Source organism: Lissotriton helveticus, chromosome 2_2, assembly GCF_964261635.1.
Source record: "Lissotriton helveticus chromosome 2_2, aLisHel1.1, whole genome shotgun sequence".
Classification (NCBI taxonomy): Eukaryota; Metazoa; Chordata; class Amphibia; order Caudata; family Salamandridae; genus Lissotriton; species Lissotriton helveticus.
Genome location: NC_136060.1, coordinates 485,051,750 through 485,076,978, shown reverse-complemented (window position 1 = coordinate 485,076,978; position 25,229 = coordinate 485,051,750).

The following is a 25,229-nucleotide window of genomic DNA, read 5'->3' as shown; positions in this document are numbered from 1 at the left end:
ATCCCCCATGTTCGATTAAAGACGCAATTATAGTTGTGTCCATCTCTAGTATGCCAGTTTCCAGTTCTCGTGAATACTATGAATATCAGGCCTATGTAAAGTTACGTTGCCACGTTTCTCAGTGTGCACGTTATTTCATTGAAAAGTCCCCGTTTCTAGGCCTCAAAAGGGCCCGGACACCAGATTCAGCTCCAGTCTCCTGAACCCTCGCTGAGGAGCGATACAGCCCCCATTCCTGACCCTTCACTTACTTCCTGCCTCACAGTGCCCGGCTCGGCCTGGCTCTGCCTACGAGTCTGCCAAGAGTATGTTATGATTCTAGTTATCAGTTCAGCCCTCCTTCTCTGCATTCCTAAGCTACTGAATCGCATCAATAGTTTCCGTCACAGTCTAGCCTTTACGTCTCCATGTAAGAGAAATACTGCATTTAATGGTCATTTAATATTCTTCATCACGCACTACATGTAGAATAATGTATGCACCAGTCTTAGAGTCTGTTAGCCTCTCCCCTCCTGACTTTTAGTTTATATCAACATGTCCTCTAAACATTAGATACTAGATAGGGTTTAGGTACATGTCGCCCTGACTCTCCAGACTTCAGTCTCTACTCCTAGCGCAGAGTTCATAGCCCCCAGCTTCTCCTAGTAACACGTCATTGTCAGTTTGCGCGCACCACTAGGTTAGAGGTCCCGGCTCCTTAGGTAGCCCCCTCCATGTTTCCGCCCCATTTATGACATATTCTGTTACGTTTACATCACATGTCTATGTATACGCCTCCTGTTACACCTACTTTCACCCTTATCTTTCGCGACTGCTATTGACCACACCCACTGCTCCGCCTACTGTATTCATTGTAATGCAACTGTTTTAGTATATATACTTGTGTACTGTTATTAAATGTTAGCGCGCTCATCCCAGATCCAGCCCCGGCAGCTGCCGGGCCACGCCAGCTCATTCCCTGTCCCCCCTGCAGGGCCCTGCCATCCTGTTCCCGTGCAGGTTGTCCTGTTCCTGTCCTTTATGCTGTATTAAACCTGCAAACTCCTACTACCTCGAATCTTGACTCTTATTTATTGAGCTATCTGTTATTGCTATGTCCAGTAAAACCTAGATCCGGTATTATTTATTTATATACCACATAATGGCGCCCGAATAGGGACTTGCCCTTTCCCCACGCGCCGGTGAAGCCACGCCGGCCCCCTGACCCTCTGCAGCCGTGACGGAACCATAACGTGCACGTGCAGATATTTCTGCTTCAAGTATCCCTCAGGCCCACGGAGGAGACGGAGGTGGTGGTCCAGCATCCAGACGAGGCGGTGGAGGAACGCGGCGAGTCCCGACCAGAGCCCAAGCCGAGAGTCCAAGGTCCGAGGTATCCGGAGGCCCACCCGTAACTGAAGTCCGAAGTTCGTCCGTCCGGCGTCGAAGCAGTCCAGTCCAGTCCGAGGCCTTCCGTTCTTGCTGCCCGGTGAGTACCGTTGCTGGGGTAGTATCTAGACAGGGTCAATCTAATTGTCTCTGGTCCGTGGGGTTTGGTGGTACACAGATCCCAAAACGAAGTGTCCACTCTGGTGGATGCGGGTCCTGACGTGTCTCTTTATGAGACCGGTAAGTTTCGTACTGTTTCAGCAGTGCATCTAGTTTCTGTTCTAGTCAGTTCTGTTCTCAAGAAGATTCATGTATTCTGTTTTCCGTATTCCAGGTAGTATTTTGTCAGACCTGTTATTTTAAATGTTCTTCATGTATTTTAATGTCGTGGTATGAATGTGGAGTAATTATCGTGTTCATTGTGTATTGTATTGTGTCTAGATTACAGTCCAGTCATGCCGTGGTTTTCCAAACTACGTCAGTTAAGAACTAGAAAAGGTCTCTTAGAAGAAGCAGTTCCTGTCCCGCCTAGGGACAGTCCAGGTCACTTTATGTATCAGAAGCATGGCATAAGTGCCATATTATATCTAGATTTATGGGTAGAGTATACCAAACAGTTAGAAGAAAAGTATAGATGGCCCGTATCGGGTACATGGGATGCCGAGTGCATCATGCGAGTAGAAGAAGCATTATGGAAAAAGAAAGCCAGACAGTCACAGAAAGATGCCATCGAGTTATGGCGCAAAGAATCTCATAAAAGAACCGAAAAAGAAATCAGAAAGTCAGAATTAAGTAGAGAATCCTTAGAACGAGCCCAAGAAAGGGAATTAATCGAGATAGGTGAACGAGTTAAAACCGAACAGTCAGACAGACAGAGGAATGCCCTCATTAAGGGTATGTATCCTCTTCTTGCCGAGGGCTTGCCAAAAGCGACCCCGGAGGCATCCAGTAATTTTCCGCCACCATTAGTTCCGACCAAGCTACGTCACAAACCGACCGCAGCTGATATTTTCATTTCGTCCTATTTGGACGACACGGTTCCAGAATATGCAAATCCTGTTCCGCCAGTCCCTGTAAATAATGTAAATCCTGCTCCTCCAGTCACCGGAGTACCTGTTACGGTACCCCCGGTTCAGCCCACATTACAATTTCCCACTCTGCCAGCACGAAGAGTATCAGTCGATGATACCAGTTTAGGGGCCGCAGGAGGAGGTCCTCCTGGTACCCCGCCACCACACCAACGTTTAACGTTAGTCGAGTTACATGAATGTGCGTTACAGCGTACGCCCAAATATAAGTCCGTTGCAGATATCCGACGAGCTCTTACTGAATGCCGCTATGATCCAGTCGCAGGTGATGATAGTACAGTTATATATTCCATCCGTGTAAGACGGGTGACCGGGTATTTGGACACCCTACCAGATATGAAAGAAGATCTAGACAGAATATATCGTTTCATCCGTACAGGGGATGATCCAGAAAGTATAGGTGAAGCCATGTCTCAAAGGAAAGCTGAGATCCAGCTCATGTTATTAAAGTTTCTGATTAATTGTTTAATAAGGGAACAAGATTATCCGACCAAAGATCCAGCCGAAATGAGAATCCTGACAAGGTGGAGTGATAATATAGCCGAGGGTAAGCACAGAACTATCAGTAGTATAGAGAGTATGTACAAGAGAATTCGTAAGGAAATAATAAAGTTACACGAACAACGTAAAGCAGCACAAGTAAGCGAGAAAGAGAATGACTCTTCTACTGAAGAGGTAGATGACGAGAATCCCGCCAGAATAGCGTATGTAGGAAAATCTAGATTTCCAGACCGCCATTTACGCCTAGAACACAAGTCAGTTTTTCATCACCCAGCACCAGAACAAGGTTTTCTAGAACAAGTATTTCAAGCCACCGATCAAATTCTGAAATCACGAATCGGTTATAGTAAGTTGAGTACTATGCATGAACAAGAACTAGCCCGATCAGCAGTCCGATGGATTACTGATTCTACCACTTTTCCAGATGAAATAGTGGCACAAATGTTTCTGAAACTGCCCCCAGCCGAGCAACGACTGGTGGGTATGTATATGATCCAGCACCTCATCACATTGTATGAGGGTCAACATTCTGATCCAGGTCCGTTACACGATGTCCTGAACGAGTTACTCCAGTATAGATGGAAAGGTTTAGGTACCGATTTAATTAGTGTTATTCTAGAACAGCGCCACAAATATAAAACGTTCCTGAACCCGCATTTTGTTCATGTCTCACCTCCAGAAAGTAAACCGTTCTACATAGATAGACAGAACCCGTTACGAGAAGTACACCCAGTCAGGACAACAGATGGTGAAATGCAACGAGTGTTTGTTTACACCCCGATTACAAAGATGGAACTCTTAGAGATGAAGAAATTAATTCCCTGTCACGACAAAGATCCAGCAGGGTTCCACCGAGAATTAAAGGACATGCTCCGTATGGGAGAATACACGTATCCAGATATTATTAAAATGCTAAAGGTCCTGTTGCCCGCAGGCATATATGAAAAACTCAAGGAAAAAGAATGGGAGGTGGGAGAGAAAAAGATCGATTGGGCAGTTCTAGAAGCTGAAGATAAGATACGAGTACCAGGTACCGGTCTTGGAGAGAAATGTAAAGAATTACCAGAACTGTTAATACAAGTTTTGCCCAGATTATTAGCAACTAAAAAGGAAGACTGGGATGCAATCTCAGCCTGTAAACAGAAACAAGACGAAGACACTAGTGATTTTTATTCCAGATTTGAGAAATGTTTTATCATAAACAGTGGCCTCAAGACAAGTAGCGAGTCATACCCTCATCTTTTTGTTACTAAATTAGTCGAGAATTCAAGTCCACAAGTTAAGAATAGAGTTTTGAAAGTCGAAAGTACATGGCAAGCTAGTACCCCGTCCCAGATGTTACAGATGCTCCAGTACCATCAGAATAGAATCAGAGAAGAGCAAGATCACGAAAGAAAACGTATGAAAGACACGAAAATGAAAGTACTAGTTGCACAATCTGTTCCTCAAGACAGTCAGAAGAGGGGTACGAATCAAGCCAGTCATCCTACAGTTCCCGTTAAAGGGACCTGTAATTACTGTAAACAGCCAGGTCATTTCATAAACGAGTGTGCAGTTCTGAAACACAATATAGCTACTGGTAAGACTAAAGAAAGACCACGTCCGCCTAGACAAGAACAAGTTTCACAGACTTCTCAGCCACAGAATGCACAACAGACAGTTCCAGCACCGCAGCCTATTGCTGCAACACAGCATGTTACACAGCAGATGTACCAGTATGCACAGTCTGAGTATCCAGAGTATCAGCCATATTCATGAAACAGCCTAGAGAGGGAGGTAGGCTTGCCTCTCATCGAGATTCCTGTAGATCAAGAAGGTCCCTATGTTCATAGTCAGGTACTAGGGAAAGACAGAAAGTTTCTGATTGATACAGGGGCAAGTAGGACGACTATCAGTCACGCCGAAGTTCCAGGGGCTCCGCTCTCAGGCTCTAGAAATGTTTCCCTTGGATTTTCAGGAAAGCCTATTATAAACGAGATATCTAAGCCAGTTACTCTAGAAGTAGGTCCATTGTCCCGCACTACTGATCTGTTACTTACAAAGTCGTGTCCAGAAAATTTGTTAGGCATTAAGACACTGAAAGAATTAGGTGCAGTTATTTGCTGCTCCCCAGAGGGAATACGCCTGTTTCTACGTGACTTCAAGGGTCACTATGTATTACGAGATTTTGATCCGAGATTGTCTAATGTTCCGCAGCATCTATGGGCGCAAGGTCCAACTGATGTAGGTTATATGCAAATCACACCCCATCGTGTGACTCTCAAACCAGGTGTAGTGTTACCGCGAATCAGACAGTACAGATTGCCACCTGAGGCTGTAGCAGCCTTATCCAAAATTATTGACGAGCTCATCGCTCAAGGAGTAGTTGTAAAAACTGACTCCAATGTATGTAATTCTCCGATCATTCCAGTCATGAAACGTACTGATCCAAATGCACCCCCAGTATATCGATTAGTGATTGACCTACGAGAACTTAATAAATGTATTATTCCCCAGTATCCAGTTGTCCCAGATATCTCATCCCTATTGACAGCCATTGATTCCGAAGCCTCATTTTTTACAGTCATAGACCTCAAGAACGCGTTTTTTAGTGTCCCCATTCATCCAGACAGCCAGTTCCTTTTCGGATTTTGTTTAAATGGAAGGAGCTATATGTTCACACGAGCTCCTCAAGGTTTCACAGAAAGTCCTAGCATTTACAGTCAAGCACTTAAGAGACAACTAGACAATATTCACATGCCAACTGACACTGCCCTGCTCCAGTATGTCGATGATCTACTGATCACAGCCCGTTCTGAACGTGCTTGCGAGCGAGCATCACTTACAGTCTTGTATTTCCTAGCCGAGATGGGGCACAAGGTGTCCCCTTCGAAGCTTCAATTCTGTGTCCAGCAAGTGATCTACTTAGGCCACTTACTGTCCAAGTGGGGTAGGCAGTTGACACCAGACCGTATCCAGTTAATAGCGAGTCTTCCTCAGCCCAAGACACAGAAGGAGGTACGTGCTTTTATCGGCCTTACTTCTTATTGCAGACAATGGATTCCTCAGTATGCATTTCTAGCTAAACCACTGATACAGTTAACGACACAGGAGGCAGCCCTATCGACTGTCCTCCCTTGGACATCTGAACATACACTTAGTTTCAATGAGTTAAAGAAAGCTTTATGCCAAGCTCCAGTTCTAGCTACACCGAACTACAGTAAGCCTTTTACACTTTTCGTCACTGAACGCGAAGGTACAGCATTATCTGTTCTCACACAAGATCAAGCAGGACAATACAAGCCCTGTGCTTATTTTTCGAGCACATTAGATCCTGTAGCCCAGGCTCTGCCTGCGTGCCTCAAGTCAGTTGCAGCCACAGCACTAGCTATCAGACAAAGTGATTCCATAGTATTAGGACATTCCTTGACAGTACAAGTTCCACACTCCGTGGAAGTTCTTTTAAACCGAACCCAGACTCAGCACTTGACAATTGCACGTTTAACAGGTTATGAACTGACACTGTTCCAGCCACACATAGAAATCAGACGCTGCAACGTTCTAAATCCTGCTACACTGTTACCGTCAGTTAATTCGAATCCTGCCACACACGACTGTGTGGAAGTAGTTAACATTATGACCAAGCCAAGACAAGATCTGACAGATATTCCATTACCAGATCCCGACCTGACACTTTATGTGGATGGTTCATGTATGAGAACAAGTACAGGAGAACTAGTAGCCGCGTATGCAGTGACTACTGACACTGAAGTTATAGAAACACACCGTATTGACACCCTGTCTGCTCAAGCAGCAGAGCTAGTTGCTCTGACACAAGCCTGCATACACGCCAAGAACCTGAAAGTTAATGTTTACACAGATTCACGCTACGCATTTGGAGTCGTACACGACTTTGGAGTGCTCTGGCAGGAGAGAGGTTTCATGACTTCTCATGGAACCAAGATTCAGCATGGTCTCCTTATTTAAGCTCTGTTAGATGCCATACATTTACCGACATCTATTGCTATCATGAAGTGCAAAGCACATACGAAAGTTACTGACACTATTTCCCAAGGTAATGATCTAGCAGATCGCACAGCCAAGCTTACAGCACAGACTCCAGACATTCCAGTTAATCCGACACAGACACCTACTCCAGATCCGACTACTTGTATGACAGTTAAGGACCCCACTCAAGATGTCATAGATATCCAGTTACATGCTACTCCCGATGAAATCAAGAAATGGTCCGAACAAGGAGGGGTCCAGACAGATCAGGGATGGGTAACGAAGGGTAGAGCCACATGGTTTCTCCCCGACTCTATGGTTCAAGTCATTATCAATACCGCACATAGTCCAGCACATTTAGGAGAAAAAGCTATGTTAGACAGTATCCAGAACATTTGGTTCAACAAGCATTTACGAGCTGCAGCCAAGCAGAAAGTCCGTACCTGTATGATATGTTGCCAGTTTAATCCAGGTAAAAGTGTCCCGGTGGAACAAGGTGGATTCCAGCCCCCTGACCACCCTTTTGAAGTCCTCCAGATGGATTATATTCAGATGGAGCGATGTCGAGGTTTCAAGTATGTCCTTGTAGTTGTATGCGCTTTGTCCAGGTGGACAGAAGCATATCCAGTTCCAGATTACACAGCCGCGACCACTGCCAAGCAGTTGGTTCGTGAATTCTTCCCCCGCTACGGACTCCCTAGAGTCGTATATTCTGATAACGGCCAGCCATTCTCATCTGAGCTCATGAAACATGTTTCCCTTTTATTAGGGTACCAGTGGAAGTTCCATTGTGTACGCCATCCTGAAGCAGCCGGTCTAGTAGAGAGACATAACCAGACCCTGAAAATCCGCATTGCTAAAATATGTAAAGAGAAAGGTGTAGACTGGCTAGTAGCTCTGCCAGTCGCTTTATTTTATATGCGCATGGTCGCACATTCCAGATCAGGTCTGTCCCCGTATGAGGTCGTATTCGGCCGCCCCCCTAATATGTGGGGTACACCTAGACCCCGAAGTATTACCGATGTTTCAAGTAATATGCTGACAGATTACCTAGCTTCCTTGATGTCTGCCCTACACTCTTGTCGTTCACAGGTTGCCGCCGCATTTCCAGACAATACCGAGGTGGCACCGCATGAAATCGTTCCCGGATGCATGGTTCTTGTCAGGAACTTTGATCGTTCAAGTCCGCTGGAGCCTCGCTGGAAGGAACCCCGACAGGTCCTCCTGGCCACCCGTACTGCCGTCAAGCTGGAAGGCAGGAAGGGCTGGGTCCACCTGTCTCATGTGAAAAGATTTTACGGACTGAAGCCTGTTTTAAAGAACATTTCCCAGGATTTGAAAGACTGCCAAAGTACTATTCTTAAGGACTGTCCCGCAAAAGACGATGATACTGAACCCTCCCTGTTAGAGAAAACTCCGCAACAGGAGTATAAGAAAAAATTAAGGTCTAGTAAAATAAGTCAGCCAGTTTGATTGTCTAAGTCCTCCCCTAGGTGAAACGGTTAGACCGGTTTCTGACATGTATAAAATAGACCCCCATAGTGAGAGAGTTAGTCAAAACTCAATCCGATGTATCGTTTTTCTAAGTTTCATATTGTTTTTCAGCCTTATGACTACCTGCACATGTTATGCATTTTATTTGTATTTTCCAGTTTCTCATGTAAATAAGTCTTCTAATGCTACAGTAGAGCACACGTTTAGTGATCTGCCTCCTCATGAACTCTCATATCGTCTTGCTATGCGTAATAATTCCTTTATCCGCATGTTACATTATTCACACCAGACCAGCAATGCCACTAATTGTTGGGTGTGTGGTCGACTCCCCCCTTTCCAGACACCGAAGGGAGTTCTGCCACTCTTTCCTTATCCATTTTCACATAATGGTTCGTGTGGAGCATTACCCGACTATCATAGGAATTCCCACCTAGTACATACTAGACACAAAAGAGACCTCCCGATTGTCGATTATACTGAAACTGCTCTAGAACAATACATAGATATCAATAAAGGTGTCTTTCCCTATTTAGGTACTGTCGTGAATAGTAAACTGATACGTAGATTAACGAGAACCCTTGAAGCAGTAGTGATTGAGACTACTTCTGCTCTAAGTAACTTAACCGAAGAACAATCCTTTATGAGAATTGTCGTGCTCCAGAATCGTCTCGTCCTTGACGTCATACTGGCCGATAGGGGCGGGGCATGTAGAGTCATCGGATCTAGTTGCTGCATTTTCATTCCTAATAACGCGCCGTCTGTTTATTCAGCTATAACCAGACTCCATAAAATTGCCCATATGTTACACCAAGATCCAGGCACCTGGACATGGTCCGGTTGGTTCTGGAATATAATTTCCGCCTGGGGATGGAAAGTATTGTCTTTTCTAGGTATTGCAGTAGCGATCATATTCAGTTGCTGCCTATGTATACAATGTGGCCCTGCGATTTGTGGCATTTGTGCTACCTCTTGTATTCCTAGTCCCAAGTCCCGTTCTAAATCCCGTTCCAAGAAAATTCGAGACGAGCAAATGATACTGTATGAAATGATAGATGGTATCATGAATATTGATGTTTCCTGATGGAAACGTAGTGACAAGGAGGGAATGTGGAAAAGTAAATTTTGCCATGTTCTGTGTCCCTACGTGTTCCCCATCTTATGTTATATGTGCATGATTAATATGCATGTGTATCCCCCATGTTCGATTAAAGACGCAATTATAGTTGTGTCCATCTCTAGTATGCCAGTTTCCAGTTCTCGTGAATACTATGAATATCAGGCCTATGTAAAGTTACGTTGCCACGTTTCTCAGTGTGCACGTTATTTCATTGAAAAGTCCCCGTTTCTAGGCCTCAAAAGGGCCCGGACACCAGATTCAGCTCCAGTCTCCTGAACCCTCGCTGAGGAGCGATACAGCCCCCATTCCTGACCCTTCACTTACTTCCTGCCTCACAGTGCCCGGCTCGGCCTGGCTCTGCCTACGAGTCTGCCAAGAGTATGTTATGATTCTAGTTATCAGTTCAGCCCTCCTTCTCTGCATTCCTAAGCTACTGAATCGCATCAATAGTTTCCGTCACAGTCTAGCCTTTACGTCTCCATGTAAGAGAAATACTGCATTTAATGGTCATTTAATATTCTTCATCACGCACTACATGTAGAATAATGTACGCACCAGTCTTAGAGTCTGTTAGCCTCTCCCCTCCTGACTTTTAGTTTATATCAACATGTCCTCTAAACATTAGATACTAGATAGGGTTTAGGTACATGTCGCCCTGACTCTCCAGACTTCAGTCTCTACTCCTAGCGCAGAGTTCATAGCCCCCAGCTTCTCCTAGTAACACGTCATTGTCAGTTTGCGCGCACCACTAGGTTAGAGGTCCCGGCTCCTTAGGTAGCCCCCTCCATGTTTCCGCCCCATTTATGACATATTCTGTTACGTTTACATCACATGTCTATGTATACACCTCCTGTTACACCTACTTTCACCCTTATCTTTCGCGACTGCTATTGACCACACCCACTGCTCCGCCTACTGTATTCATTGTAATGCAACTGTTTTAGTATATATACTTGTGTACTGTTATTAAATGTTAGCGCGCTCATCCCAGATCCAGCCCCGGCAGCTGCCGGGCCACGCCAGCTCATTCCCTGTCCCCCCTGCAGGGCCCTGCCATCCTGTTCCCGTGCAGGTTGTCCTGTTCCTGTCCTTTATGCTGTATTAAACCTGCAAACTCCTACTACCTCGAATCTTGACTCTTATTTATTGAGCTATCTGTTATTGCTATGTCCAGTAAAACCTAGATCCGGTATTATTTATTTATATACCACACGGGGCAGATCATACCTGCACTAAATCGTAAACACTGACCATGTCACAAAGTCACAACCCATATCTGTTCTAGACTGAGTGGGAAGGGCTTACTGCCCTAAGAGTAGCTGTGTGCCCTGCCATCACAGTGGCATGTCATTTGGGCAACAAGCTCAAAACATCTGTCTGGGCAGAGATGAAGAGAAGGGCTCATGCAGCAATGCAGTGGTCTCCCTGAGTGGGTATGTGTCTCCATTACAGCATAAAAGTCCTTAGGAGACAGTCAAGGAACGTCGGAGCCAGACAAAATGGCCCAAGGCCCCAGCAACAAGAGAAAAGGCAGTAGGTCTGGCAAGGCCACTTTCATAAGTCCACAGGTCCAGAAGGAGCCTAACCATCCGGGGGAAGTCCTAGTGCCTGAAAAGGTTCAAGGAGCAGGTGCAGTCTTCAGAGAGGACTAGAGCCTGGGACAAAACACGTAATCTCACTCTTTAAGGCCCGAGACGCTGACTGCCAGACAGGAAAATTGAGGTGTCACTGGAACCCATAAAGTGCCTTGGGTGATGGAATCCTAGACAGTAAGGCAAGGAACCCCAAACCAGGGTCAACCAGAAGAGTGGCGATTCCCCAACAGTCCAGACGACTCCTCGGCCTGGCCCATGACATTACCTGGACCCGGGAGAGGCTGGTTTACCACTTCTACTGGCTTCAGAAGGCAGAAAAGGTGAAGGAATGTTGTTGCTCTTGAGTCACCTATCAAGCCAGTGGCAAGACAGAAGGCAGGCCCAAGGCTCCCCTTATACCACTGGCTGTGGTGAGAACTCCTTTGAGAGGATGGGGACTGACATTGTTTGCCCCTAAACCCACCTACTGCCACTGGCAATAGGTTTATCCTGGTGGTAGTGGACTATGCAGCCAGATACCCTGAAACTATTCCCCTTAGGATAGTTAATGCCCCTGCAGCAGTGATGTCCGTACCTGGTATCTTTACCAGGGTTGGGTTCCCTAAGGAAGTCCTCTCCGGTAGGGGCGCAAATTTCATGTCTGCTTATCTTAGAGCCATGTGGGATGAGTATGGAGTGACTTACGAATTCACTGCCCTCGATCATCCCCAAAGTAATGGTCTTGTAAAAAGGTTCAATAAGATTATGAGGGCATGTTTATGGGTTTACCAGAGAAACTCGGGAGGAGATGGGATATTCTCCTTGCCATGCCTACTCTTTGCATATATGGAGGATCCTCAAAAGGGAGTACGTTTCAGTCCTTTTGAAGTGCTCTGTGGACACCCTGTCAGAGGTCCTCCAAGACACGTGGACTGAGCCTTATACTATCTTGGAAAAGAAGGGAGAATTCTCATATCTGGTGGAATTAGGAACCCTCAGACACTCTCACAGGGCGATACGTATGGATAGGCTCAAGCTCCACCATGAAAGCATGGCTTTGAAGTATTACCACATCACTGTATATCGGCGTAAATAGAAGAATATGTGCACAGGCTGCTTAACGCGCACGTCTAGCATCACTGGGCACAAGTTCCTCTGTGATGTCATCTGTGAGGTCATGTGTGAGGTCATGATCAGTTATTGGAAGCTCACCCTTGCAGGGCAGTTTCATTAGAATTTAGGTTTTGGTTTATAACCAAGACATCCCATCAGATAACGTTTTTAAATATAAATGTTCGGTTTTGTTTACAGGATGTGGCTACTTATCCATCCGTATCTGCTATTTAGCCATCTGTAGTAAAGAACCACTACATTTAAGGGTTTCCAAGTACAACTTTATTCTGTCATAGGTAACAGGTGCTTCCAGCTTGGCGGCAGTAGCTCATCTCAACATTCTAACCCACACTCCAGGATGTGGGGTGGGTCATACCAAGGGGTCGGGTGAAGGAGGGGTGGACGGGGAGATGGAGACACGGGGAAAAAGATTACAACACACCTCCCTCCCATAGAAAAGATGGAGAGAGGATGGGCAGGGAGAAGGGGCGCAAGGAAGGCTGGGGAGGGGGAAAATATGTGTAAGGTCCCAAAGCATGATACGTATCAATGGGGTAGGGGTCCCTGCTCTCATATGCATATGCAGGGATATGGTAAGACTATATGAAACATTAATCAGGAAATAGGAAGCGTTAACAGGTTGCGTTTCCTATGTTAATCAACTGTAACTGTAAGAGAATTTAAAACGGTTACGAGGTTGCATTTCCAGCGTTAAACAACTGTGATAAGTCTGGTGCCTTTAAAAGTTCAGGACAGGAGAAAAGAGGCTATGTGGTTACTTTGTCAAACATTAGGCAACTGGAGCAGTCTGGAACCAACAGGGAGTGCCACACATGACAATAGAAGAAGCTAATCCATGTGTGCATTATGTAACACTACGGGCCTCCCCATGTTGGTGAAATCAAGGCATAACAACCTTTTCCCATCTAGCTCTCCCATGTCCGAGCTTACTACTCCGTCTATTTCTCCCTGGGATTCCGAACTCCTACTGCTGGAATTCCCATCTCTTACCAGAAGATTTAGCATGGCTGTACTATCCTTTTCTCTGGGTGGTAGCTTGTGCCAGGACGCACCCCTGAGGTTACCACTGATGACACCAACTTCCATTTCCATGTACTTATCAATACCGGGACGGGGCCTCCTTCTGCTCCCACTTCCTTGGTCATGACTATAATTGCCATCTTTGTCGCATTTAGTTTTAGGCGCCCCCCCGATCATTTGCATGAGTCTCCTCAGGCTTGAGTGTGTCCTGCTGTTCCCTCTTGGGTTTGCCATACACGAAATCATACGTGTCTTCTGAGCCCTTGCACTTCGGCTTCTTCCACATACCATATACTGGACCCCATTATAATAGGGTGGACCATCTTTCCCCAACAGAACCTTTAATGGGAAATCCTTTCGTACTTTCTGCATTTCCATACTCTCACTTTCCACCATATACTGGACCCCATTATCATAGGGTGGACCATCTTTCCCCAACAGAACCTTTAATGGGAAATCATTTCGTACTTTCTGCATTTCCATACTCTCACTTTCCAACTTGTCACTATTGTTCGTTTGGAAAGGTTTTCCTTTATTCTCACTCTTGGATTCAAGCAAATTAGAGTCCATTTCTCCTTCCTGTTCACATTTGTCTTCATACTCCTCCATCGCCTTAGTCCAGGACTTGGCCAGTGTGGCTCTTTGCCACGTTTCCTTACAATTAAATTGATTACTCATACATTTTATCTTTTGCCGCTCATTGGCTGTTGTACTTATGCATGCTCCCTTACTATCGAATGCTTCTTTTCTTCCAACTCTACCTTTACTGCCTTCTCTCTCCTGTTTCTTGCGTACTTCTCTTTCATCCACCCAACCTTGGACAGTCTCTCGTTTTCTCTTTAGTTTGTCCTTAGCTACTTCCTTTACACTCACATCGTTTGTTGCTGCTCCTTCCAAAACTACAGAACCCCTTGTTTGCGGCTCACGAGCCTTCTGTGCTTTACTCTTTGTTCTCTGCATGCTTCTGATCCGTGCCTGCATACTCACGTTTTCTTTTCTTCTACCTTTACGTGAAACTCTCCATTTCTTTTGATCCTTTTCCCCTTGCATGGTGAGTCCACATTCCGTTGTATGTATGGTACACCAAGTATTGTTTCTCTTGTGCATTGACTCCATAACTTCGTACCCTTTTACATCAATGTCCTTCCCTGTATATGTTTTTAGGGACGTATTGGCCTCTTTAAAAAAATTTTCATATTTTTTAGTTGCTTCTCTATTCCCTACACGCTTGCTTGCCGTACTATGCCGTGATCCTGAGTCTGAGATCATATCTGTCTTTACTCCGCCTTGGAAGCTGGTACCCACTGGGTTTATTCTATTAGCATTATCTTCCTCTTTGCTCACTTTTCTTTCCTTGATCTCGTCATTCCTTTGTTCCTTTACCAACGAGACTTGTTTTTTGTATTCATCCACCACATTCAAAATGTCCTCATAAAAATCTCTGTCTGACTCTTCCGTCAATATTTTTTCCCTTTCGTGGTACCTTTTCCCTCCTCCAGTTCCTAAACTGTGGAGCCATTTTTCTGCCTTTTCCTCAAGTAGCAGAGATACTTTCTCTTCCTCGAAAACTGTTATGTACCTCTCAACATTTTCCTTCCGCTCACCCCATTCTGCGGTGATCTTCATATTCTGGCCCCACTCCATGTCATGCGCGCAGCTATAAACTGGAAATTCACGTGAAGATGTAATCACAGCCTGACAACAGATAAATGGCAGTACGAGCGCACTTTGTAGGATTCACTTGCGCCCCAAACTGGTTAAACGAAATGCGCAGGCTGTTGCCACTGGGATTCTTTCTTTAAAGGTCACGTCTCCTTCTACGCTTACAATTACTCTGCAGGGTCTCCCTGAAATCACTGAATATGCCTTGCTCCCTCCGTCTGTGGATCTGTGACTCTCATTAATTCACAAACAATAATGGACCGAGAAACGTATCTCTCTCAAGAGTGCTGCCTCCACTCTGTGTTAACTCCGTCACAAGGATTCCTTGCACTCTCTGCCCCTCTGAGGGTTTCCTCGATCTGCTACAACTTGCTGCTGCGATGCAGTTTTCTTACACAGAACCCTGAGATTTACCACACTCCTGACATCTCCACACAACACCTCCAAGCGCCACCTCAGTTCCGAAACTTCCTCACACTGCTTCACCGCGCTGACGCGGTTTCATTTGCCACGCTCCCTCCGTTCTTTTGGAATCTCCACACGTCGCTTCCCAATACTCTGCCTCAGTTCTGATATTTCCTTACGCTGCTTCTACGTGCTGTTTCAGTTTAGTTTACTACACAGAACCCTGAGGTTTTTCTTTGCAATCTCCACACGCAGCTTCATATCGCTGCCTCAGTGCCTGTAACATCAGGGGTTCACCGTTTTTCTGATCCTCTAAGACGTCTCAAACCTCTTAAGACACTACTTCAGTGAATTTATTTATTTATTTATCATTTTTTTTTTTTTTTTTTTTCTAATAGTGGGAACCCAGGTTCGCTACACCCCTTGTTCCTTTGCTCTTTCCTCTCACAGCTTCACCAGGCTGCCTCAGTTCAGTTACACTCGTGGCCTCAGAGGTTAAACTCCTTCCCTGTCCTCTCAGACTCTTCAAACAGCTAGAAAACACTGTCTCCGTGAAATTTCGATCATGGGAACCCAGGTTCGCTACACCCCCTGTTCCTCTGCTCTATCTTCACGTTACAACCCACAGCCACCGTTCAGTTTAAGGGTTGACTACTCACTATGTTCCGCTCACCGCTCCTAACCGTTTTTCACAGGCTCACTGCAATTTTAAGTCATCCAGATTGAATCTCCTTATGTTAAACTTCTCCCCCTTATCTCGTGATCGTACGCTCCGCCTCCGATAAATCCGCTTCCCAGAAAGAGAGATGCGACTATTTCCTTGCTCTGCAACCTTTCTGCTCCCACAGCTTCCACGGCTCACCTCTTAGCCTGGTACGAATCCCTCGGGTGCTGACCGGTCTTGATTCCTTGCGCCTTCACCTCAGAGCTGCGGAGTCCTCTGTCTATTTCTCGCTTGCAGAGCAGGAACTTCCTGTAATCAACCTTGCAGTTCATTAACGCCAGAGCACTGTTCCTTGTACTGTCTCTCCCTCTGTGAAAGGCAAGCCCCACACGATGCCGTATCTAAACTTTATAGGGGAGAATTATTCCGCTGACATTTTTTTCTTCTTGGGAATAAAAAGATTCTCTGCTCAGCCTTGGCTCCCGGACGGTAACCAGTCTGGGAGAAGCCTGCCCCCTTTAGTCACCGGGACAGCTTGGTCAAAGAGCGCTGCTACAGTCGAAATCCGTTTTCGACCCCTCAGACATCGCAGACAAAGTATGCCTGCACAGCGCTGCCCCCAGCAGTCCCGCTCCCAACCAACAGCAAACGAGCCTCCTCACTTACTCCCCTCCAGAGTCGGCTTTCACTGTTGTGGGAAATCCGTGTTCCGCTGCCTGACCATTCATTCACCGTCACTTCACAACCAGCTGTCTCTACTCTTGTTGCGCTGGTTCCCGCTATGCCGCTTCCTCCTCCACGGAATGCTCCCAGGGAGCTCTGGTTACCAGATCCACAGACGTATGTCAGACCTCAATTGAGGAAGGAACGTTCCTCTGCTCCACGCGGTACCCTCTCACCTTCACCGAGGCTTCACACCCGACTTCCTTTTCTTTACTTAGTCGAGAAATTTCACGTCCCCCCACGGGAACACCTCGATGACACAGCCTGGGTTACCGGTTAGCTCCACACGGTACCCTCTCACCTTCACCGAGGCTTCACACCCGACTCCCTTTTCCTTACTTAGTCGGGAAATTTCACGTCCCGCCACGGGAACACCTCGATGACTCAGCCTGGGTTACCGGTTTGTCTGTTGTCCTGTGATCCGCAAATCAACTGGTGAGTACTTCATCTATATTCAAAATTCCGCACAAGCATCAACTTTTCCAGGGAGGAAAGCACCCAACTGACCCTGGCTCAGCTCCTCGTCCTCGTCGCCAAGAAATGTAGTAAAGAACCACTACATTTAAGGGTTTCCAAGTACAACTTTATTCTGTCATAGGTAACAGGTGCTTCCAGCTTGGCGGCAGTAGCTCATCTCAACATTCTAACCCACACTCCAGGATGTGGGGTGGGTCATACCAAGGGGTCGGGTGAAGGAGGGGTGGACGGGGAGATGGAGACACGGGGAAAAAGATTACAACACCATCCATTGGTCAAATTGTACACAAGCTCTGCTATTTTGCCGGCGGCCTGATAAGCTCTGAAAACCTGGATCTTCGCGGCCCCTGATGCTCTATGCAGAGCACTCCTCTAAATCCCTTCCAGTCTCAGCCTCCCTTTCTGTGAGTGATCCGCTTAGCGCCATGATGCTCCTCTTAGGGAAAGCTGCGCTTTACAAATACCCTATAACATAACATAAATAGCGGAAAACGTCACTTTTTACGTAGCTGCTGCTTAAACAGCAGATATTCTGTATTATTAAACCAGTGACCTAAAACACTGTGAAGGGAGTCTTTAATTAGCCGGTCAATTGCCATAGAGATACCAAAATAAGCAAGCGTTGGCAAAACCAATAGAGCTGGTCTTGACTAGTTGATGCGATTTATATTTTTTTAATTCTTTGTTGGAAACATACTGCATGAATATGAAAAGAAAGAACCTATCCCACCACCTTAAACTATCTGCTGTATACATGCATAAAAGATTATATCAAAAAGCATTCACTATGTCTCTACAAACAACAGTAAACACCTTGTTCATTAGCTGACATAAAGATAATTTGTATTCATTTACATATCAAATACAGTTCTGTAAAAACAAGGATGATGTGGCTTCAGTAAAATGCAAACCAAATCACGGTTCCACGTAGCCAAGTCAACTTTGAAGATATTTTAAAGCTGACATCAACCATACCAACACTGGATCCCGCATAGAGGCAATCTTTCCACCACCGAGGAGCAATCTAGCCAAAGCCAGAATTAAAAGGTGTCATGAAGGAGGAGGCCCATGCTACAAGAAGGAGACTGAAGTAGTACCGTACAGTGTTCTGTAGCTCACACCGTTTGTAGATATGCGCTGGGACTGGAGTGAGGCAGCAGGAAGGGATAAAAAAGTTCTCCAGGAGGAACCCCACATTCTATGCTTTGTCTACGTATGGGGGTCGCTTTATTGGTGTTACTATTTATCTAGTGCGTCGTTTGTGTAAGGCCCATTTCAAATCCTTGCTTGGTTCCAGATGATTAATAGAGCTGGGAACATACAGGTGTTCATGGGGGTGCATGAATTAGAATAGACAATGGCAATGTCAATAGGTCTGGCTTTAAAGGAATGTTGTATGGTAATGTGAAGCAATCCACGTGGATACCATTGAAATGGATATGCAGGCAGCAGGATCAATAAACAAAATGGTCACAGCTGCGTGGAGGGCAAGCGCTTTTTTTGTGGAAATGCACAACTTCTACCACAACTACTCCTGTAAATGTGTGGGCGGAGCCAAGGCCCCTCTCAAGGTGATTCTCACATAAATGTATGGCGACCTTTGTGGTGTTAAGCCATACTAAAGAAAGGACTGTGAGAATAAAGACGGAGTCTGAGGAGTGGGCATGCCTGTGATTACAGCATACCATATACGTATACAAACAAAAGTGAGGTACCACCCCTGGCAATTGCACAGAATGAAGAACCCGTCATTCTTCTAGCCTGTGCATTGCTTCTTTTATACGGTGGTACATCCATTTATTATAACACCAGGTGTTCGAGGTATAGGTGATTTGAGCCTCTGTGGACAAGCACCGCCTGATCTTAGCTATATATGAGGCTGGATGAAGCTTCTAACAAGAGCATGCTCTAAGAATAAAAGGTGAGCACCTTTAATTGAAGGGGAATTGCAGTGGACTGTGAAAAACAAAAGAGGAAGAAGAAGGGAGATTTGATGGGTCGTAGTTAAAGAATGAGTGTCCCCAAACACATCACACATTTTTAAACCTGTGTAGTGTGTGGATAGCAATTTGAATTTATATAGAACTCTATTGCAATAAGATAAACAAGCATTTGCAATAGGTCTCGCATTAGGAAAGTGTGAGCTATTGGTATTGTAAATAAAAAATTTTTTATGTGTTAGCTTTGAAAATACATACATTAATAGCATTGTTATTCACAAAGCCAATAGCTTACACTTTCCTAATGCGAGTCCTATTGGGTATGGCAATGCTTGTTGGTAGCAAGCAAGGACAGCGCTGTTGTGGTGCTGAGTGATGCTGTTGTGGTGCTGAGTGATGATGTGGTTGGGCTGAGTGATGTGGTGGTGTCCCAGAGTGAAGTGGTGGTGTCCCAGAGTGAAGTGGTGGTGTCCCAGAGTGAAGTGGTGGTGTCCCAGAGTGAAGTGGCGTGCAGCAGTGTGTGGCGTGCAGCAGTGTGTGGCGTGCAGCAGTGTGTGGCGTGCAGCAGTGTGTGGCGTGCAGCAGTGTGTGGCGTGCAGCAGTGTGTGGCGTGCAGCAGTGTGTGGCGTGCAGCAGTGTGAGGCGTGCATCAGTTTGAGGCGTGCAGCAGTGTGAGGCGTGCAGCAGTGTGAGTAATGCAGCAGTGTGCGGCGTGCAGCAGTGTGCGGCGTGCAGCAGTGTGCGGCGTGCAGCAGTGTGCGGCGTGCAGCAGTGTGTGGCGTGCAGCAGTGTGTGGCGTGCAGCAGTGTGTGGCGTGCAGCAGTGTGGCGTGCAGCAGTGTGAGTAATGCAGCAGTGTGTGGCGTGCAGCAGTGTGCAGCAGTGTGTGGCATGCAGCAGTGTGAGGTGTGCAGCAGTGTGCAGCATGCAGCAGTGTGAGGCGTGCAGCAGTGTGAGGCGTGCAGCAGTGTGAGGCGTGCAGCAGTGTGCGGCGTATGCAGCAGTGTGCGGCATATGCAGCAGTGTGTGGCGTATGCAGCAGTGTGAGGCGGATGCAGCAGTGTGAGGCGGTACAAAAGGGGGTGGTGGTGATGGACGGAGCTTCTGAACCAATCAAACACTCACACCCAGTCAACAGATCTGGGTGTGATCCATCACCGTTCTTTAGCCCACTCTGCCACCCCAGTTCAGACATGGCCATATGCAAATCAGTCTGACCCTGTGACTCATGGGAACAGTCCAGTCCTAACTGCCAAGCCATGTCTTCCCTGGACGGAAAACAAGCATCCTGGGACCGGTTTCTGGCATTACAGCCGTCTTCAGCCAGGCTTGCTTGAATCCAGTGGCAAAGTGAGCAAGGGACTCACGTCTGAGCATACCCTGCCAACTTATGGCGAACAAGAGAGAGGGGGGTAGAGAGAGGGGGGTAGCGAGAGGGGGGTAGCGAGAGAGGGGTAGCGAGAGGGAGGTAGAAGTAGAGGTTGAAATGCAGATTTTCACCCTGGTAGAAGTTATAAATCTTTGCAGTGTTTTGGGCATTTTTTTAAAGTGATTTTTTTTTTTACATGATTGTGAACACATTCATGCCTGCCGCCCTGACGACTTTGCCACAAGTGCACAAAGAGTCGATGTGGGTAAGACAAAGAATGACAGCTCAGCTTTTCACGTCTTTCCAATGACCACAAACTGAGCATGGGTGAATTTTGACAAAGCAAATCAAGTTACTTACTGGTTAGCGCTGAGAAAAAGTACACTGCGGCATTTGGTGCTATCTCAAAAGAAAGTTATAATCACCGCCAATGTATTGAAAAACAACAAGCATAGGCCTTTATTAGTCAAACAAAGATGCAAGCACAGTGTGAGGGTGAGTGAGCAACGCAGGGGGAAGGATTACAAATGCCACGGGAGAGGGGAGCAATTGGAGTGCGGTGGAAGCATCAAATGGCTGGGAATGCGTGGGGGAAGGGGCGCAAAACGGTGACATGGAGCAAGCTGGCACTGCACGCGTCCAAGCTTGCAGGCAGGGAAAACAGGGGTAGCAATTTGAAAAGCCCCTGTGCAAAATGTCGAGCAAGCTCGAACTAACAAAAAGGAAACGAGCTTGGGTTATGAGATCGCTGAAGTACAAACAAAGTGTATTCATAGGAATCACGTGTGACAGAAAATAGTGGGATGAACACCCATGGGACAACTACAGACCAGACAATGTCTCTCTCTGATAAGAAACTCTGAGGTAAAGGAGATCGCAGAGGAATGGGGGTTTCTCTGGCCACAAAGCGGGTGGTGGTTGGTAGAAAACAGGGCAATGGTTCAATGAAAAAGACCTGGGGGAGAACTGAAGGGGGAAGTGGCAGCTGTTGAAATCTGCAGAGTAAAGACTACATAGCCAGGAAGAAAGGGCGTTGGGGGAAATCGAGGGCAGGAAAGAGAAAGGAAAGTTACTTGTTGGTAGATGTGCCTGTAAGAGGTGACCAGGGGACACACAGTCAAGAGACAGCAATCGCCAGAAGAGAAAAATATTTCAAAGTTGTAATTCCTTGTAATTTAACGACACATATTTGTTCGTGTTAATCTCGAAAAACACACTTCACTAAATAAGAATGAATTTTGTTTTCGATTCAAGACAGAAAAGCCCTATTAAATGGCCTTTAACTTGTGTGACAAATTGCCATAAATTCATGGCAATGCAATGATAGTGTTACATCAATTGTTAAAAGGAGCTGTGCCTTCTTCCACAAAGCTCCCGAGCTGCAGGCATGCGTTAAGAAATGGCTCCTTACTTAATGTGAGATGCTAAAGGAATCGGGTTTGAATTCAGATATCTCACGTTATCCCACGCCAAGCATATTGATCAATACCTGGAGGTCAATACCAGGACAGTAGTGCAGAATCTAAAACATGGGGGAATCATCAAATCCAAATAGGTTACAGACAGAATTAGTGAAAAGTAGTCATCAGGACACGCAGTGTCACTTCATGAAAATGAGGCCAAGTCAGATGGAGAGGAACCTACATGAACGACAGAATAACATATATGTGGAAACAGACAATACACGCAGATGAAAACAAAACTAACACAGTGAGGAGCAGGAAAAAATAAATAAAGGAACAGGAAAAAATGCACCAAGTTCTATACCAGACCTTCAGAAAAGGGATCTAATAAGGACTGGAGTTGCTTTGAGTAGAAACCGGACACCGAAGTAGGAGATAGATAGTTTAAGATATTCAAGCCTTATGTTAGACTGACTGTCTGACATGTTGCCTCGGGTGAACCTCCAGCAAAAATCAGCAAGGGGGGAACCGACATAACACTGAATAGAAGTGCCTGCATAAAGCATACTTGGGACAGACACTAAGTACCGAATGTAAATAATAAATAAATAATATAATCGATATAGAGCACGGCTGAGTTAAACGTGGGAGACATCGCTAAACAAGCTCTCAGCATTGCCTGGCGGGGGAGCAGGGGAGCGGCGTTCCTTTGAAGTCGGGGAGGGAACGAGCATATGGGGTGTGAGCGATAACGAAAGTAAGAGGGGGAGCAGGAAGTGAGGCCGCGTGCTGGCGAAGCTTCGCGGTTGAACGCCTCACATGCACTGGGCATAATCCGCACTCCAAAACCTCTTGGTAGGATTTGCTGGTGGCCCTCTATATGTCTCGCCAGCAATGTGCAAGCGCATTGGCAGGCGTAAATGAAAGGATACCTTTCTATTTTAAACATCCGTTCATAATATTGTTAATGATTAATATTAAAACATCAGGTAGGTGGCTCCAAAGGTCTCTGTAAATTCATTGCTCTATCGCTTTATAAGTATTTGTAAAAGACTTTATTTCATATGTCAAATGTCCAGATTGGATTTCTGAAGCAGAGGAATCATAGGAGAAAACCTACTCATTCTCTTTATGATTCAAAAATAGAACATTATTTCGTAACATTCAATTTTTTAAGTATTCAGTTAATCATTTTTATTATAAAAGTCGTAAGGAAAATGAGATCCGGTAATTCTTCATGTCCAATACATTACTCATAACAAACCTGCAAACCCCCTCATGTAATATTAATAATAACAAAGCCCTGAATAACAAGCATTAGTATATTACGACACATGTTGTTTATTCAAAGATGTATTTACAAACGTGTGGCTTATTCATAAGGTGTCGATGAAAACATAGGGAGTAAATCAAACGTCAGTTAACCTCATGGGCCTCTTAGAATCTCTGTGATACGCATGCGTAAACCTTCGCGACTTACCTCCTAGCGGAGTCTCAGATAAGAGGTATGTCGCTAAGGTTTATGAATATATCGATAATTTAATATACCTTAGGTGTTCTGTCAGACGGTTTTATCTGTCCTGAGGAGACCCACCGAAATGAGTTAATGGGTCGAAACGTCTCACTGGAGTGGAGATTATCCAATAAGAAGAGGGTCAAGTTCAGAATCTGTATTTGTACTGAACTAGGGGCCCGATGTAGGTAAATCCCAATTACCGATTTTGAAATACCGAATCTTACCGATTCGGTATTTTAAAATCGGTAAATGGGATGTAGGTCCCAACATCTGGATTCGTTACCGAATCCTTAACAATTCTATAATTACCGAATCGGTAATGCCCATTCTTTCCTATGGGCTTTGAAGCCCATAGGAATGATTAGGCATTACCGATTCGGTATTTACCGAATCGGTAATTAAAGAATTCACAAGGGTGCAGGGGGTGTCACTTTGACACCCTCTAGCACCCCCAAAACGGCCATGTGTGCAATGTGGCACACAGACATGCCCTAAGGGCACGTCTGTCTGTCACATGGCACATGTGTACATGCACAGATGTGCATGTACACAGGAATCGGTTTTTTACCATGGATTTGTATTCCATGGTGAAATACCGATTTTCGGCCGATTCCGATCGGTAAAGGGCTACCTACATCTGGCCCTGAGTAGTTTAATTGTGGATATCCCTGCATGTATGTATAATATTTCAGTTTTCTCACCACTGCACCTCTGAGCACTGCGCCGGCTGCACGTTTTGTGACAAATTCAGCAGTGACTGGAAGAATAACTAAATTGTGATTAATGCTGATATTCAGTATTGGAGTGGACTTTATTAACCTCATGGGACCTTGTGATTGAGCCCCACAGAACCAGTAGAAACCACAAAGCGGCAGATTTGAATTCCTTCTCCTGCATGTGATGCTTTGCTGTTTGTCTGTAAAGCACGTGTGTTTCTTTGTGGTGTCCTGGAGCTGCGCCAGGCCTACGAATGAGTGGTCATGGCTTAGAAGCAAGAAAACACAAATGTATTCACATTGTCTAAATGTCGATATTTTTCTGCACAAGTAGAACACGACGGACACCGATTTATTTTAGAAACGAATTGAACATCATTTTCTGTGTTAACCTGACGTGTTCTTGGCCTTAACGTGTGTGTTAAGATGTCATGTTCCCTCCAGGCCAAGGGGCCATTCTATCTAGAGTAGTAAGTAGTACGTTTGCACATTTTCCTGCATCTCGTGGTAAAATCGTAGCCTCCCTTTTAATGCTGGCAAAGAGAAAAGAAAGAGCCCAGCGTTTTATTTTTGTGTTTTATTTATGGCCCAAGCTCTTCTAGTTCTCCCTCCATAAGATCCGGCCTCCTCTTGATTGGGCAGTTTTGTTGCTGTAAAGTTTCTGTGAAGTGTCCATGTCCCGTGGACGTTTGTTGGGAGAAGAGTGAATAGAAACCTTTAATATTTAGCATTGGGATCCACTGATCCTCTTTGAGGAGCAGGCCGCTGCACTCGTCTGTGGGCTCTTTATTTGGTTCCGGGCAGAGGACATCCAGGGGGGCTGCATTCAGAGAGGACACGCCATCGACGCCAAATACATATTACAGATGCAATCATAAAGGATCGATGTAAATTGAGTGGCCGCCTATAAAAGAAGCAGTGATCACCCGGGCACAAGTGCAAAATTCTACATTGCAGGGCTATCCCTCAAATTAAACGCAAGCACCTATTAAAGCCTCTTTATTAATTCCCTTCATATTTTTTTATTTGCAAAACGAGATAATTTAATCGGATGGCACTGGTAAAAGCGCTC